Source organism: Anas acuta, chromosome 1, assembly GCF_963932015.1.
Source record: "Anas acuta chromosome 1, bAnaAcu1.1, whole genome shotgun sequence".
Classification (NCBI taxonomy): domain Eukaryota; kingdom Metazoa; phylum Chordata; class Aves; order Anseriformes; family Anatidae; genus Anas; species Anas acuta.
In genome coordinates this window covers 5,561,380-5,577,303 of record NC_088979.1, presented here as the reverse complement: position 1 = coordinate 5,577,303, position 15,924 = coordinate 5,561,380, and the positions used below count along the sequence as shown (strand labels likewise).

The 15,924-nt window shown below is 35.3% G+C and overlaps 1 protein-coding gene and 1 long non-coding RNA gene across 2 annotated transcripts in view; one reads left to right on the top strand and one right to left on the bottom strand.

Moving 5' to 3' along the window:
- Positions 1-4,270, bottom strand: part of LOC137842133 (uncharacterized) — a 218,511-nt gene extending 214,241 nt beyond the window's left edge. Inside the window, exon 1 of the long non-coding RNA XR_011088927.1 lies at positions 3,974-4,270. This is a non-coding gene — a long non-coding RNA (uncharacterized lncRNA). The remainder of the gene's footprint in view (positions 1-3,973) is intronic.
- The window catches only part of TENM4 (teneurin transmembrane protein 4), a 1,646,934-nt gene that overhangs the window by 62,290 nt on the left and 1,568,720 nt on the right, over positions 1-15,924 (top strand). The gene's annotated exons all lie outside the window — the stretch shown is intronic.

Below are 15,924 nucleotides of genomic sequence, written 5' to 3'. Positions count from 1 at the left end.
GCCTCTAAGTTAGCCTCCTCACCTAGTCTTGTATATCTCCACAGTAATGGAGAAATATTTTTTTTAGGAGATAAAATTAATTTTACCAGAGTATTACCCATTTCTCTGTGTAGACTGTAAAGATATGGTAAGTCAAAGTTATAAATCGACAGTTGATTAGCTAAATCCTTTTAGATATCTCCTGACTCTTGGAGTGCTGTTATGCCAGATGGTCAAACAGCATTTCAAAAGTGTCTGAAGCAGAACCAAAACAGCTAGAATTTTCCTTCAAGATCTCAAGGAAGAATAAGAGTCTTGTACATAAATCCTTTATAGCAAGAACTATACATATATGTTTACCTTTCTTTAAAAATATATATATAAATAAGTATTAAGGATGGTGAATAGTAGGATCCTTGGCTTCCATATGTAACAGCAATAACATAGAAAAGAAAGACTCATCATTTGACTCAAAAATACAATAAAAAAGAAAAATCCCACTGAAGAGAGATATGTGAAACAAATATAGAGGGAAAAAAAAAAAAAAAAGAAATACCAATAATACTTTGAGCTGCAGTTCTCTCTTGGGAAAGGTACTAAGAAATAGTAAGAGAAAGTAGGAGGTACAGTAGCAACACAATCGTGTTTAGATGAATGGCAGAAAGCCAAATGTGTTACCTACTTTACTTCAACAACGGGAGCTTTGGTTATTCAGCACAGACCTTTAGGGAAAGTATGTTCTGTATAACTACCTGTTTTCTCAGCTAAGTGCAAAAGAAATAAAATATGTAATTAAATATTTTATAAAATATAAGGTGTGTGTTCATAAACAAAATATTGTTTTACTATTGAATGGACAGTTGTCTTTCAAAATAGCATTGGTCCTTACTGCACAGCAAAAGGATTTCTTGCAGAGCAGGTCCAAAGAATTGGAAATAACTTATCTTTACATGTTGTATACTGACTTTAGAGAAACACAGATTTTTCACAAACTAACTTCACTTTTAAATGCATTTCTATGACATGTCTGTAGCATAGGTGAAGGAACAGATTTGTGAGAGATTCAAAAAGCTGAGAAGGAACAATATATTAAAATTTTGATTGATGTGTGGCGGGTTGTTTATTAATATGCTATGTATGTACGTGTTAGTTGAGCATGCTATGATTGCTTTGAGATAAATGAACAAACAATGCCAATGTATATCAGTATGTATTTGCATTAGTCATGTTCCAAGCAAAGTGTTCTGCAAGGCTGACATGCTGAAATTCATTCATAAGTGTGCTTATCGACAGGAATAGAATAGGAGCATAACATAGACAAAAAATAACACCATCTGTTATACCCAGCTAGAAAGGTAGCAAACGGAAAAACTGGGTGCCTAATGATTCAGTGAGAATGGTAGAGGCTACTATGACAGACACCTCAACCTGATCTAGAGCCCTAGGTGGTTTTCATTCTCAGTCCCTTAGATATCCTAATTACCTGAGAGATAAAAATAGGTAGGCAAATTACCCATTGTTAGTAAGTTGAATGTCATCCTGTATACATATTCTGTAAGGAACAACAGCATAGCTTGTCTTAAAATGTCTGAAGGGACAGGACAGAGAAAACAACAAGTTTTGGTGGATGATGATGCTGTTTTCAGTGGACAGAGAAACCCTTTCTCCTGAGCCAAAAGCTATCCTAAATAGCCAAAATCTGACCATAGTCCAGTGTATTACATTTATACAGATGTGCACTGATATTACCTCATTTTCTTTAGCACAACTAAATGAAAGGCACAGATAAACACCTTACAGTGGTGCTGCTGTCAGAGAGCACTGCATGTAGCAAGCTGTCCTACTCAGACTTAGCAAGCTTGATGACACAAACCCCCATTTTAGAAACAAAAGATATCACCTCTTGGAGGTGTGTGAGCACAACTTTGCACAGTACATTCTGAAAGCAACAGTCCATAATTATTTTGCTTGCTGTGATCACTCCCAACATGTGAGTAGAGCAGCTGTCAGGTTAAGTCCATAGAGTTGTGGGGTTCATGCTCTATGCAGCCAAATGGTCCCTCCCAGAGTGGCCTGGGGTGCCCCTAATCAGTGGAGTTGATAGCACTCCTCCACAGTAACATGCTGCATGGAGTGCTAGGAAATGTAATTTGAGCATCAATGAAGAGAAAAAGAGAAGACAAAAGGAAATCTGGAGTTCAGTATATGTTTCAAAGTCATGGGCTCACCGGGAGATCTAGGATGAAATGGAAGTCAATAAAACCAGGGTAAGTTCAACAAAGTGTTGTTAACAAATTTATTTTTAAATAAGATATTCCTGTTGAGTTATTAAATAATAAAAACAAAAGTCTAAAAACTCTGAAATAAGATCTCCTATTCTTGACTATTCAAGAAATAGATTTATGTTTCCTGAAATAGATATGTCTTCCTGCTTTAATCAGACTCCTCCAAGACCTTACAACAGCACTGTGTGCATACATATCACTTTTTCTATTAAATCATTTTGCTTGCAATAGGAAGGAGGAGGTTGTTGTCATCAGTACACCAGGAAAAATTTGAAAGCTTTAATCAGAAAAATATCACAAATCCTAGAGCCATTTAATCTCTTTAAGAAAGGGTGATATGTCTTTGCAGTATTGTATTTTTAACACCAGATGGTACTCTCTGAAGGTATAAATTGCAGCACCACATGACTTAGGTTGTTGTTGCAAACTAAACAAGACGTATTTGTTTTATAAAACCTGTAATGAAACAATAGCCTAAGGATCAGTTTCTTTTCTTAGAATAAGAGATTATTTACACGAAATAAAACTTATCTCATTTTTTAATGTTTTGAAAGTGTTTGCGTTTATTAATGTCTTGTTAAAAATCATACTTGATTAATACTTTTTAGCATTTGAGCACTCAGAGGTGACGAAACCAATTTAATGTGTGCTTTTAATCTCTGAGTTTAGTTGTCTATGCATAAATGTGAACAGGTGGATATTAGCTGGTGGTTCATTAAAGTCCCTTCCAAACCAAACCATTCTATGATTCTTCTGCATTAGTGATTCATCAGATTTTCCTCTGAAAGAAAGAGATTTAATAGTAAATGTTTACGGCCAAAATTATGTTTGGTCTGCTATTATATTCTTTATAGTGACTTCACTGAAGATGTCTTTGCTTAGATTACACATTTTGAAATTCAGCTCTTAATTCTGCATAAATTTTGAAATTTGTCTAAAACAGAAAAAAGGAGTGAGCTTCCAAACTGTGTTACAATTGGTGTAATTACAAAAAAAAAAAAAAAAAGGTTATATGCAGTAGTATTCACAAATAACTTAAAATCATTATATGAAATAAGCAAAATTACTGATTCTATTGTATTAGGACAGGAAGAGGAAAAAAATGTAGACAATGTTGCAAGCATTTGAAAGGATATGGTAAGCAAAAAAATCGCTGTCAGATATTAAGTGCTCAGTTGAAACTGATGAGTTACACATATTGTTTTAATTTGCTGAACTGAAAACAACAAAAAAAAAAGATGTTCATCATGTGAAAATAAAACCAAAAAATGGTGCAGAATAGGATTACGATAAATTCTCTGAAATTTCTCGGACAGTTTTCCCCCCTTACTTTCCAGCTAATTTGTTAGACATTAAAAGTAAAGATGAATGGAATGGAATGGAATGGAATGGAATGGAATGGAATGGAATGGAATGGAACGGAATGGAACGAACGGAACGGAATGCATAGGATAGGATAGGTGTCGTGGTTTAACCCGGCCGGCAGCTAAACACCACGCAGCCGTTCGCTCACCCTCCCCCCTCCCTCTCTGGGACGGGGGAGAGAAATGGAAAGTGAAGCCCGTGAGTTGAGATAAAGACAGTTTAATAAGACAGGAAAATAATAATAACAAAATAATAATAAAATAATAACAATAATAATACAATGGTGATAATAGGAAAGTAATAATAGTATGTACAAACAAGTGATGCACAATGCAATTGCTCACCACTCGCTGACCGATGCCCAGCCTAACCCCGAGCAGTCCGGCCCCCCCTCCCCCCGGCTAGCCACCCCTATATATTGTTTAGCATGACGTCAGATGGTATGGAATACCCCTTTGGCTAGTTTGGGTCACCTGTCCTGGGTCTGTCCCCTCCCAGCTCTTACTGCACCCCCAGCCTGCCCGCTGGCAGGACAGAGCAAAAGGCTGAGATGTCCTTGGCTTAGTATAAGCACTGCTCTGCAACAATTAAAGCATCGGGGTGTTATCAGCACTCTTCTCATCCCAAGCCAAAACACAGCATTCCACCAGCTACTAGGAAGAAAATTAATTCTGTGCTAACTGAAACCAGGACAATAGGATAGGATAGGATAGGATAGGATAGGATAGGATAGGATAGGATAGGATAGGATAGGATAGGATAGGATAGGATAGGATAGGATAGAATAGAATAGAATAGAATAGAATAGAATAGAATAGAATAGAATAGAATAGAATAGAATAGAATAGAATAGAATAGAATAGAATAGAATAGAATAGAATAGAAGGGAGAAACCTTCAAAGATCATCAAGTCCTACTGCTTGACCACTTTAGGGCTGACCAAAAGTTAAAAAATATTATTATGAGCATTGTCCAAATGCCTCTTGAACACTGAGAGGCATGGGGCATCAAGCACTTCTCTAGGAAGACTGTTGCAGTGTTTGTCCACCCTCACAGTAATGACATTTTTCCTAACATCCTGTGTGAACCTTGGTACAGCTTCATGCTGGGCTTCCAGTCATCTGTTCCTGGTGAGCAAAGGCAAGTACCTCCCTTGTTGCTTCCCTCATGGAGCTGCAGGGAACAGTGTGGTTGCCTTTCATCCTCCTCCTCTCCAGACTGGACACCCCAAGGGTCCTCAGCCTCTCCTCACATCACATGCCTTCCTACCATTTTACCAGCTTTCTTACCAGCACTTTTGGACACTTTTCAACTTTTTAAAAATTGAAAAGTTTGTTATTGAAGGTAAAGTGCAGAGAAAAGTTAATTCTGTCAAATCCACATCATTAGATATTTGACAAGACTCTTATCAGTGTCTTAACTGGTTTTGTTTCATACATAGATCTATATAGTATGTTGCTGAAGAGCATACAGAACACAGTGAAGTGTTAGCTTTGCTGCTGATAGTTGTAGTTTATCCATTAAGGAGTTTTCATGCTTAATACTTCTTCATACAAGGTCTGCGTTCACACGTTCACATAGTATGATTGAATTCTCAGCTGTCTTCAGACTGATATTTTTTCCCTTTCTTTACATTTAATTGTCTATATGCTTTAAGCCTGAAACCTATACATAAAGGTATTTAAGAGTTTTTTGTTTTGTTTTGATTTTTGTTTTTTTCCCCTGGGGGCGGGTGGGGTGGAATGGGGTTAGTACTAGTAGTACCCTAGGACTGAGGCACAAGTCAATGTACCCATCTACTCTAGAACAATCAGTTATTCTGCACCTCTCCAAAGCACAATAAAAGCATGATGCTGTTGGAAAAATATGAGCTGCATAGAACAGTAAGCATTTTTCATGTCTTGGGTTGATTATTTGAATCAAAGTTGAACCCCTGGGTATGTGTGAATACCCTGTCATTACCTTTGATGTGTTCTTTGTTTTTCATTTCCAACATATTGATTATAATATTATGAACATAGTGTCCAATCTCATTTGCCAATGGGTATATCTGTCATTGAAATCTGGAAATGGAGGGGAAAGAAGAGAAGTCTGAGGCCTATTGACTTATGGCAGCAATTTGTAATTGCAATATTTATTTAGCTTGAAAAGATGTCTCATCTACTCCAGAATTGGAGTTCATAGTGTGAAAAATTACTCCATCAAATGCTAGACAATGATAGAAAAGGAAACCTCAAATTTCCTTTTTCCCCTTCCTTGGTAGCATATATTAAACGTTTGGTTTATACTGCTAACAGCTACCTGAAGGAAACACTTCAAAGCTCTAAGTGTATAGAGGCATGTGTATTTTAGTAGGTTAGTAATTAAGCAGGCATTATAATGCACATCAACAATCACAGCAGGCTTTAGTGGAGAGACTTATTATAGTAAATATTGTAAGAACTCTAGGGTGGCCATCACACATTAGTAGTACTGGCATTAGAAAATGGACATTGTAGGCTAAGGTGGTAAAACATAGTTTATTAATTAGAGTAATGATAATGCTGCTAGCTCCCTGTGGTACCTAATTATAGGTGCCAGATAATGTTGACGCATTTAAGGATCTGTTGCTGTTTTCTATTACAACGCCACATTTCCTAGAGCTGTACTGTATAAAAATATTGAAAATGAGAAAGCAGATCTTTAGAACAGATCTACATACCCCTGATGCAGAATTTAACAAAACAAACAAAAAAAACCAAATAAAATAGTAAAAATTATTCATGAATTATGATAACTGTTCCCAAGAGGGCTGTGACTCCTTAAAACTAGGCCTTACTGGAACACAAACTATCCACAGATCCTTGACAAAGAGAAATTAGCACAGGGAGAGGTTAACATTCAAGGGAAAACATTTTCCCTGAGATCATGGAATCACAGAATAGCTGAGGCTGGAAGGTACTTATGGAGGTCATCCAGTCCAAACCCATGCTCAAAGCATGTTCAACTAGAGCAAGTTGCCCAGGCTCTTGTGCAGTCAGTTTTTGTCTGTCTCCAAGAATGGAGATCTCACAACCTCACCAGGCAATCTATTACAAAGATCAATCACTCTTACAATAAAAAAAGAAAAAATATATATACTTTTTTCTTATATTTACAGTTTTAATTTGTTTCAATGTACATGAAAATGCTCATGTACAAATAATGGAAAGTACATTCTTTTGAGGTTTATTTTCAAACCAACTGATTTCTGTGTCTCAAACTCTTTCAGTAATGTCTTTGCACTTCCCCCTAGGACCTCAAGAAGAACCTTTTACTTTGTAACCCATCTAATATCTAATCCTGTCAAAAACTCCTAATCTCTATTTATATTGTCACCTTCCTCTTTACTTGCCCTGTGTGGGTATATTCATTTTTCTTTAAGAAGAGAAGTAAGGCTGCTGTCTGTCAGAGAAAGCAGACAACACAACCACAGTCTGATGGCAAGGCCCTCTGCTTAACAAAACATGTGATACTGTTTGCAGCAAAGAGAAAATGAATAAAAAACTTGCATGATGATACATGAGAAGTAACAGCTTTAACATCTCTGACTTGTCACGATGAATAATTTGAGTGTACACTTGGATAATTTTGATGCTGAAGTATAACACTTATCATCTAATCACCTCCGGGCCTCTTGAAGTACATACTTTGAAACAGTACTTTTTCTCCTTCATTCGAAAGTGAGTTGTCATTATTTCTAAGAGTGTTTTTGTTTCAGTGGAGTTGCATCAAGCCATTTCTCTTTTGATAATTTAAGAGAAACAAATGAAAGTGTTTTGAATTATTAGATTATTGAACATAAAAACAAATTTCTAAGAAAAGATAGCACATGAATTTATGAGTAAATTAAAAAGATAACTTATGCATATATGAGCATGAAGATCCCTTGAAACAACAGACAATAGCATTCCAAAGAAGCTTTTATTGACTGTATCATCAGTCATGTGCATGGTGAAGAGCTGAAAAGTAGTCATTGACTTCATAGCTGCTGCAGCAAAAAGGTCCATTTGGTCAACATTTCATGTTCCTGTAGATCTGCATAATAAAATATAAAAGCTTCCTAGGAAATACCAGAATCTATTAGGTCAACCATCATACAGTCCAGCCATGTAGGATTCATTTAACTTTTTGGAATTCCTTTTTTGAATGTATGTGAATAGGTCTGTGCTTTCTTTCTTTCTTTCTTTCTTTCTTTCTTTCTTTCTTTCTTTCTTTCTTTCTTTCTTTCTTTCTTTCTTTCTTTCTTTCTTTCTTTCTTTCTTTCTTTCTTTCTTTTTCCTTCTTTCCTTCTTTCCTTCTTTCCTCCTTCCTTTCCTTCCTTTCCTCCTTCCTTCCTTCCTTCCTTCCTTCCTTCCTTCCTTCCTTCCTTCCTTCCTTCCTTCCTTCCTTCCTTCCTTCCTTCCTTCCTTCCTTCCTTCCTTCCCTCCTTTCCCTGAACCAATATATGAAGAAAGAAGATGAGATTTTAAAGCATCACAAAAGTTCAAATTACTTCCCCTTTCTTTATAATAATTCTCATAAAACACTAGATATTTTCAGGTGTGTAAGTACTAGGACTGATGTACGTGTGGCAGAGGATAACAAGAAAATAACACTTTAAAAGATGATTGAAGAGAATTATATTACTTATGAATGAAGAGGAATAAAAGATGAATTACATTTAAGCCTTCTCTGTCTCGCAGTATGTTAAGTGCAAGTAACAGGAGAAGGGAAGGAGAGATAATTTTAGCTCTTTAGGGTGGGCAGTGAAAAATGATTAAGGCAACACTAGTGCAGACAAAAAAAAAAAAAAAAAGTGTAGCTGGAGTTAGCACGGAGAAATTTTGAGGAGAAAAACCAACCACTACAGCATAAATAAGTTATATCATTTGTCCAGTGACTACATGTGGAAATGCATAAATCTTATCAACTGAGGAATCCTTCAGTTAGAGTAGTGAAACTAGCCCCTCTCCTCTTCAGTAGTAACTTTCATAAATGCATTTTGAGAACAATTCCTGCACCTCTGAGAGGATCTAACATCAGCCAGAAGTTGTCTCTTTGTCAAAATGGATGCTGAGGATGAGACACAACTTCATATGCAAGGCCTGGTCACATCCTGGTATAACTAAAGTCTCTGCATGAGAGAGACTCGATTTTTAGCAATTTACAATTTGCATTGTTTTGTTAAATTAATCCAACTGAAAAATAGTCATTAACTATATATAAAGATGCATTCATCTAACAAGCTGAGAAACAAGCTGAGAAAGAGAAAATTAGAAATTTGTGAGCCTTGACCAAAACTCAAAACTCAAAAAAAAAAAAAAAAAATCAAATAATACAATACTATTAAGGTTCTCCAGAGACTACTAAATCCTTCCTAGTGTATCCATCTTTTTTTTTTTTTTTTTTTTTTTTTTGCTTGAGTCTCTTTAAACAGAAAAGGCTGCAGCATCTCCCAGGTATGCCTTGTATAGAAGAGCTAATTTATGGAGTTCACTGGAAACTTGGGGGAGAAGCAATGGGGACTCTGAAGTGCTCGTTGCCAGTAAAATGTAAGCTATATACTTGCCAGAAGGTTTAAGAAAAATAATTAAAAAGCAAGCAAGCAAGCAAACATAATTTATTAAATAAAATCTCATACTAAAGTAATGAAGAGAGAAATACAATGATTTCCAAAGCAATATTTTCCTTTGAAAACTACAAGTCATCTTCAGCATCTTCAAAAGTAGGACATGTCTATCAGTAAACCCAGGAAAAAGGCTTTAATAAAATAGCCCTTCACCTTCTCTTTATTCAGCCACCTGATTAACAAGACACGTAGGTTTAGATCTATGGTTGATACATGTTTTGATGATGTAGCTTAGGATACATATGTGGGGACATGCTATGTCTTAATAATGGAGTCGTGGCCATCAAAGACTTATTGAAGAAACCAGAGACCACAGGTTCTGTGTAGGTTTCTGTACAAAGGGTTAAAAATGTTTAGAAACAAAAAAGAAGCAGTGGGACACCTATTTTACAGTTCATCAAAAAGCAAGAATGTTCAATTGACAAAAGGAGGCATTTGTGGCATGTAGAATGGAATATATTATATATATATATATCTCATAAATGAAATGTAATAGTAACAGGGAAATAACTGTTTGAATAGATCAAATTAGAAGAAAAAAGAAAACATAGACAGAGGAGAACAACTCACTGTTGTCTGGGGAATATTATATACCTACTAATCCCTCTTCGCTACCTTCTACCCCCCCCCCCCTCCTTTTTCTTTCTGTTCTATGATCTTAGATCATTCAGAGCTTTATAAGTTTACCCTTTATTACAAACTGTTGACTACACTAGAAATCCAAGGATCATCCAAAATTGCTTTAGGCAATTTCAACCTGAGGTTAAAGCAGGCTGTTCTGGTACATTCCAGCACAGGACAGAAGGAACTGCCCTGCAGTAAGGGCACTACCTTGGAGATCAACCTGGATAAATAATTTTGTTTCTTTGGACTTTAGCAGTAGCAGCTGTTTTGACATGCTTGTGGCTTAATGGGTGAAGAGTCAGGTGCTTCAGGATGTAAAAATCTCAGATTTAAAGATGACTTTCATATAGGCAGTTGAAGTTAGGAGCAGAGAGGTGTTTTGTGTAGATAGCTAGATGCTGGCTTTCTGACAAGTTACATGTAGGAGGTGTAGGGGTCCAAGAAAAACTCCTTAAAAAATCTAGTTTTGCAAAAGAGATATAGATTAACAGCCAAAAAAAAAAAAAAAAAAAAAAAAAGGCGCCTAACTTTATTGCTTGGGAAAAAAATGCAGTATACCCCACCTTCTTTCATACCAATGAAGTAGCAGTTCTTTGTACTGCTGAGAGAAAAACTCATCCCAAACAAGTCAAGACCTGGCAAGCATATCTTGACCAATAACCTGGAGACCACTTACCATTATACTCAATTATTAAGACAAATGAAACCCTCTTTTGTTATATATGAGATTGTTTTTTGCTTATTCACATCTGTAGTTCTCTTCCTCTATAAGGCTAATAAAGTGTATAGAAGAGGACATATACAGAGAAGACATGAGATTTGTGTGGAAAATATTTCAATAAAAGTGGAAGAGAGCTGACTTTTATTTGATGCAGCTGCTGGGTTATTCAAGGATATCACCCTCTGACTGCACTGTCATCGGATACCTTTGAAAGATCCCCAGGGCGAATGACAGAGTGGGTCAAGAATGACCGAGCTCAATTCCCTTTTTATTGTTTTTCATTGTAATCTTATTATCTGGTGCTGCCATGTGTCAAAGTGACATTGTTTGACAACTGCATCAAATACACAGAAACACAGGAGTGTGTAAGGAAAAATCTGTGCTTCATTCAAGCCTTTCAACCTGCTTTGGAGACTGCACAGACATTTTTAATTTCTCTTTCTCTATCAGTGCAAATAACTAATAGCTTGAGTAGCCTTAATTAAACACCACACTGTACAATGTATGATTTATCAAGTAGCTGGATAGCTAGTACAATCATGGCTCGAAACAATGAATTCAGAGCTACAATAACTGAAAACTCTTGCTTTAATCTTTATTATTAGCCACTTCTTTGCCAGTGGGTATGGAATCTACTGGAAGAGTGGAAATATGGATTATTAACTCATTATAGACAGTTCTGAAAAGAGTGATTATGTTCTGGTAGGGCTTTTGCATTTTGGCCACATATTTAGGACTGAAGAATAAATAACAAAATCTGTTTACTTGACATAATTTAATTTAAATTTATTTGCAATTATCAACTTCTTATTTTCCTTCAGAACAGGATGGAAAACTCACAGATTGGTTGGGTTTCAGGAGGAGTTGTTATTTTAAGGGATATGTCAGAAGGTGCTGTAGGGATGTGCCCAGAAATCCAATATGGAACATAAATTATTTACCTGAAACCACATAATCAGGGTCATGCCGAAAAAGGAACCCAACAAACAGCAAGGTGCTGTGAGAGGCACTGTCAACATTTCTGTTAATAGACTGTATCTCAATTTGTGCCCCAGCATGTGTGATGACTATTGTATTGCTAGAGGTGATATCTTTCAGATGAGTTGGAAAATGAGGTTCTGACTACATGGAGTCACTAATGATCCCATGCCAGCCTCTGTAAGAGCAGAAGATAACCCAGGTGTCCTGAAAGAGCTCTGTTTCAGATAATTACATTTTACTGGTCTAAATTTCCCCTGGGGTTTCAATTAGATATGATATTTCTAGACTATTGCACTAACTGTTGTGTAGTTTCACTGTTTATGGATAAGATACTATTTCAGGGAGACATGAGTCTTTATTTTGGGGATAAACATTCTTAACGTGAGATCAGTCCTGTTTTTACTGTTGAGTATATGTTTATTGACATTTTGAAGAATGAGATCAGAAGGACAGAAGGCCAGCAGAGCAGAATGAAAAGGGAAAAATACCAGTAAATTAGGATTGATTTTTTTTTTTTTTCAACAAGCTAATAAAATTAAGCACATGAGGAATTAACAAATGTTATCAGACCATGAAAAACAGAATGTATACCAGTGAGGATAAAATGTCTTAAACAGGCTCCTAAACCACCAGGTGTAATTCTACTTGTATTTCTGTCTCAAATCCTGTGCAGACTACATGTAACACCATGGCAAAGACAAACAAATGAAAAAAAAAAAAAAAAAGAGAAAAAACAACAACAAAGAAACGTAAAACCAACCAACAAAACAAAAAAACACACCAGCATCTCATATTTGCCTTCCTTGCAGACACATGACAGGATCCTAAGTGCAGGTTAGCCCAACCAAAAATATGACAAAAAAGGGATGAATCATGACTAATTTTATTAAACTTCAATTAGTACATCTGAAAAATGAGGTAGCATTTGCTTAAGTTCATGCTGAGAGGTGAAAGGTGCTCATGTGTGCAATTCCTCAGCTGTCATTTAAAACGGTGTTTATGGTTTGGAAAACCAGATAATGGTTTAGTCAAAACAAAACCAGCCAACTAAAGCAACAACAACAACAACAAAACCACAAGTTAACAATACAGTTATAGAAGAGACAAAGAGAAATCTAGATGCCACATTACTGTCACATTACATCCACATGAAATTAGACTGAGCAGACGTTTATAGTGTGACAATACAGAAAAAATAATTGAGAGTTGTATATACAGACGTGTCATGTCCTTGATCAGGCTAAGGGACAGTTTCTCTGGGTACTGCTTTGCATCTGAAACGACACATATACACTGTTCTTGTCAATAACTGGGAAAAAAAATAAAGAAGGACAAAAACTTAATCAAGTTAGCAGCTGTTCATGGAAGGGGTTGGAAACAGCTCATGATTAAAGGTCTGAAATGACTGAATAATGAGGAATAATTAAAAGGCTAATTTATGACTAAACATTTAATTTTGGTGATGGAGGTCAATGGGTGTTTTGTCATTAACTGTGAAGGAATATATATCAGTCTGCAGGAGAAGAATTTTTACCGTTATTTTTTACCATCACCTTAACACATATTGTTTTCACATTTATGAAAAAAAAAAAAAAAAAGTTATTGTACGAGGGCTGTAATTGGAAGAAAATAGAGGACCTTCATTCAAAAGAAAATCTTCCCAGTGGTCAGTTTCCCAGTTTCCTAGGAAAATCTAGAATCCCAGGTAATCAGTGTGGAAAAACTGCAGCAATCAGGGCACTAGGAGATGTGGAATGAAAGTGAAACTTGCAGCGGTGAAGTTGTCAAACATAATTGGTCTCCTCTATGATTATTTTATATGAGTTTCTGTGATTAATTCAGTATCAAGATTGATTGTTGCCCTGGAGACAACAAAGTAACTTTGTTAGCTTTATGTTTGTTAGAAGAGCTTGTGTAATGTTAGGAATAACCATGTAGTGAAAGTCTTTCTTCCAGATTTAATTATTTATTGCAATTTCAGCAAGATGATTTTTCTTAAAACTGTTATTTTGCAGTAGTTCTTAGTATTTTTTTAATAGCGTGCATTTAAGTACATCTCATGATATGAAATGAAACAAATCCCATCCTCCGTATCCCAAAGTACCAGCTCATATGACTGTAAGGGCTCACATCTTCCTTGAAGATAGCACTTTTATTACAGAATTGAACTCAACAAGATCCTGAGCAACTTTTCCTGACTGGACTTACGTTGGGCATGAGTTTGGACAAGTTTACCTCTGGAGATCCCTCACAGTATTCATAAATGAATAATAAATGAAAAATAAGTGAAATAAATGGCAGTAAATGAAAGCAAAAGTCCTTCCAATAGTTATAACATGTTAGTACATCAGTATATTCACCATCCAGGAAAACCATTGAAAAGGACATATTTAATTGTTTTTCATGTCTTTACTACCTCTAGTTTCATTAAAAGAAAACATGAGACTGACTCTGTTTATATATTAGGCACTGCTATTTGTTTCCTCTGACAGAAAATAAGTAAATAAATAATTTAATAAATAAATGAATGAATTAATAGCTTTCTCTGTTTTCATATGAGTTCATGCACTCCTTGTTAGCTATTTAACTTATTTTCTTATAAAACTACCCTTAAGGTCCTTATTATTCGTATGTTCCAAGGTGAGCAGAATTTAAGAAACTTTGTTGAACCACATCCTTAGTTTGTCAAATAACTGAGCCCATTAAGTTGATGAAATTAGAAAAGAATAATTAGGTAGTCAGGAGGAGAAAAATGGGCTGCAAATTTCACCAAGAGCAAAAGGTGTTTCACAGAGAAATAAATTGAAGTTCCTATTCTAAACATTGTTTAATAACTATGCTCTGTCCAACTGACCCTGAACTAATCTATTCTAGTTCATAGAGCTTTTCTATTTAAATACACAACAAATCATACATTGCTGAAAAAGAAGTACTGGGTTCTGGAAAAGATATTAAATCACATAAGGGATTTTCAGTTTTATCAAGAAGAGAAATCAAATGGACTACATTTTTGTAACCAACCAGGATACATTTTAGTTATATTATCTTCACAATCCTATCTTCTTTTTTAACACATATTTTAGTACACAATTTTAGTACACGAATTAGTTTTAACACACAAAAAAATTATCCTTGACTTCATTTATAACACTACCTGTGGCTTTCAGCTGGAAATCAGTGTTCCATTGCATTAGTCGTTGTCCACCTCATAACAAATAAACTATCACAGTCAGATCTTTCACTCAAAAAAAAAAATTGCAGACTTAAAAACTTTGCAATGTGAAATGCATAAGGACGTTAAGAGTGAAAAAAATTGGTATGACAAAAAAAATACAGAAAAAAAAAACAACACACCTTTGGAGACAAAGTTGCGAAGGTCATATCAGTTTTATAATCTATGCATTTAGCAAATAAACCTGACTGTTGCAGCTGTTGATTATTACCTTCATTATTATGCAGAAATGTAGTCTTTTCTTTTGACCAACCATTAATGCTTATTTTACTTTTCAAATTATGTATGAATTAATGATATGCTAATAAGGGTAATGATTTTAAAAAGAGACTTTACTAATCCTTTAAATGTTTATTCTTATTAATTGAGCTAAGAGAAAGCATGTTATTATTTGTCAATAGAGCTAGAAGCATACTTACTGCTGTCCCTTCTTAATTCAAATTATTAAGGAATCTGATAAACACAGCATAAAAATATCAAAATTGTGATAACTAAGGACAGTTTTTTTGTTTTGTTTTGTTTTTTTTCAGAGCAAAATGAATTTCTTCAGAAGTGAATAGAAAATTTCAGTGAAAGGGAAATGTACATTTCTCTTACTTTCTGATTCAAATAAATGATAATCTCCTACAGATAACACAGATTCAAGAAGGTTTATCTTGTAGTTCATGCAGCCTTTTGTTTTTCCGTTAACAAAAATTGATAATTATGATTATCAACATCAAACTCTTGAAGTTATTTATGAATTCATTAGAGATAAAACCTTTCAAAGAAGCTTTTGAAGATCCAACTGCGCTGTTGAATTCAATAAGAATCTTCCTGTTAAATTTAATAGCCCTTATCTCCTTTTCAGGGTGACAAGGTATTTAGCCTTGTGAAATTTTAATTCAAATTGTCATGGGAAAGATATGGAGTGAGTCTGAAAATCCTTGGTTTGGGGTATTCATTCTTACTGCTGTGAGCAGCTACATGAAAATTCCTAGAACTCCTCATGCAGCCATGTAGTCACACAGTTGTATACATAGTTTCTGTGCAGTTAAGGTGGGAAAGGTTGTTTGAGAATCTCTACTTCAGTGTTACAGACTGTAGAACTTTACTGAGCTGCCACGTG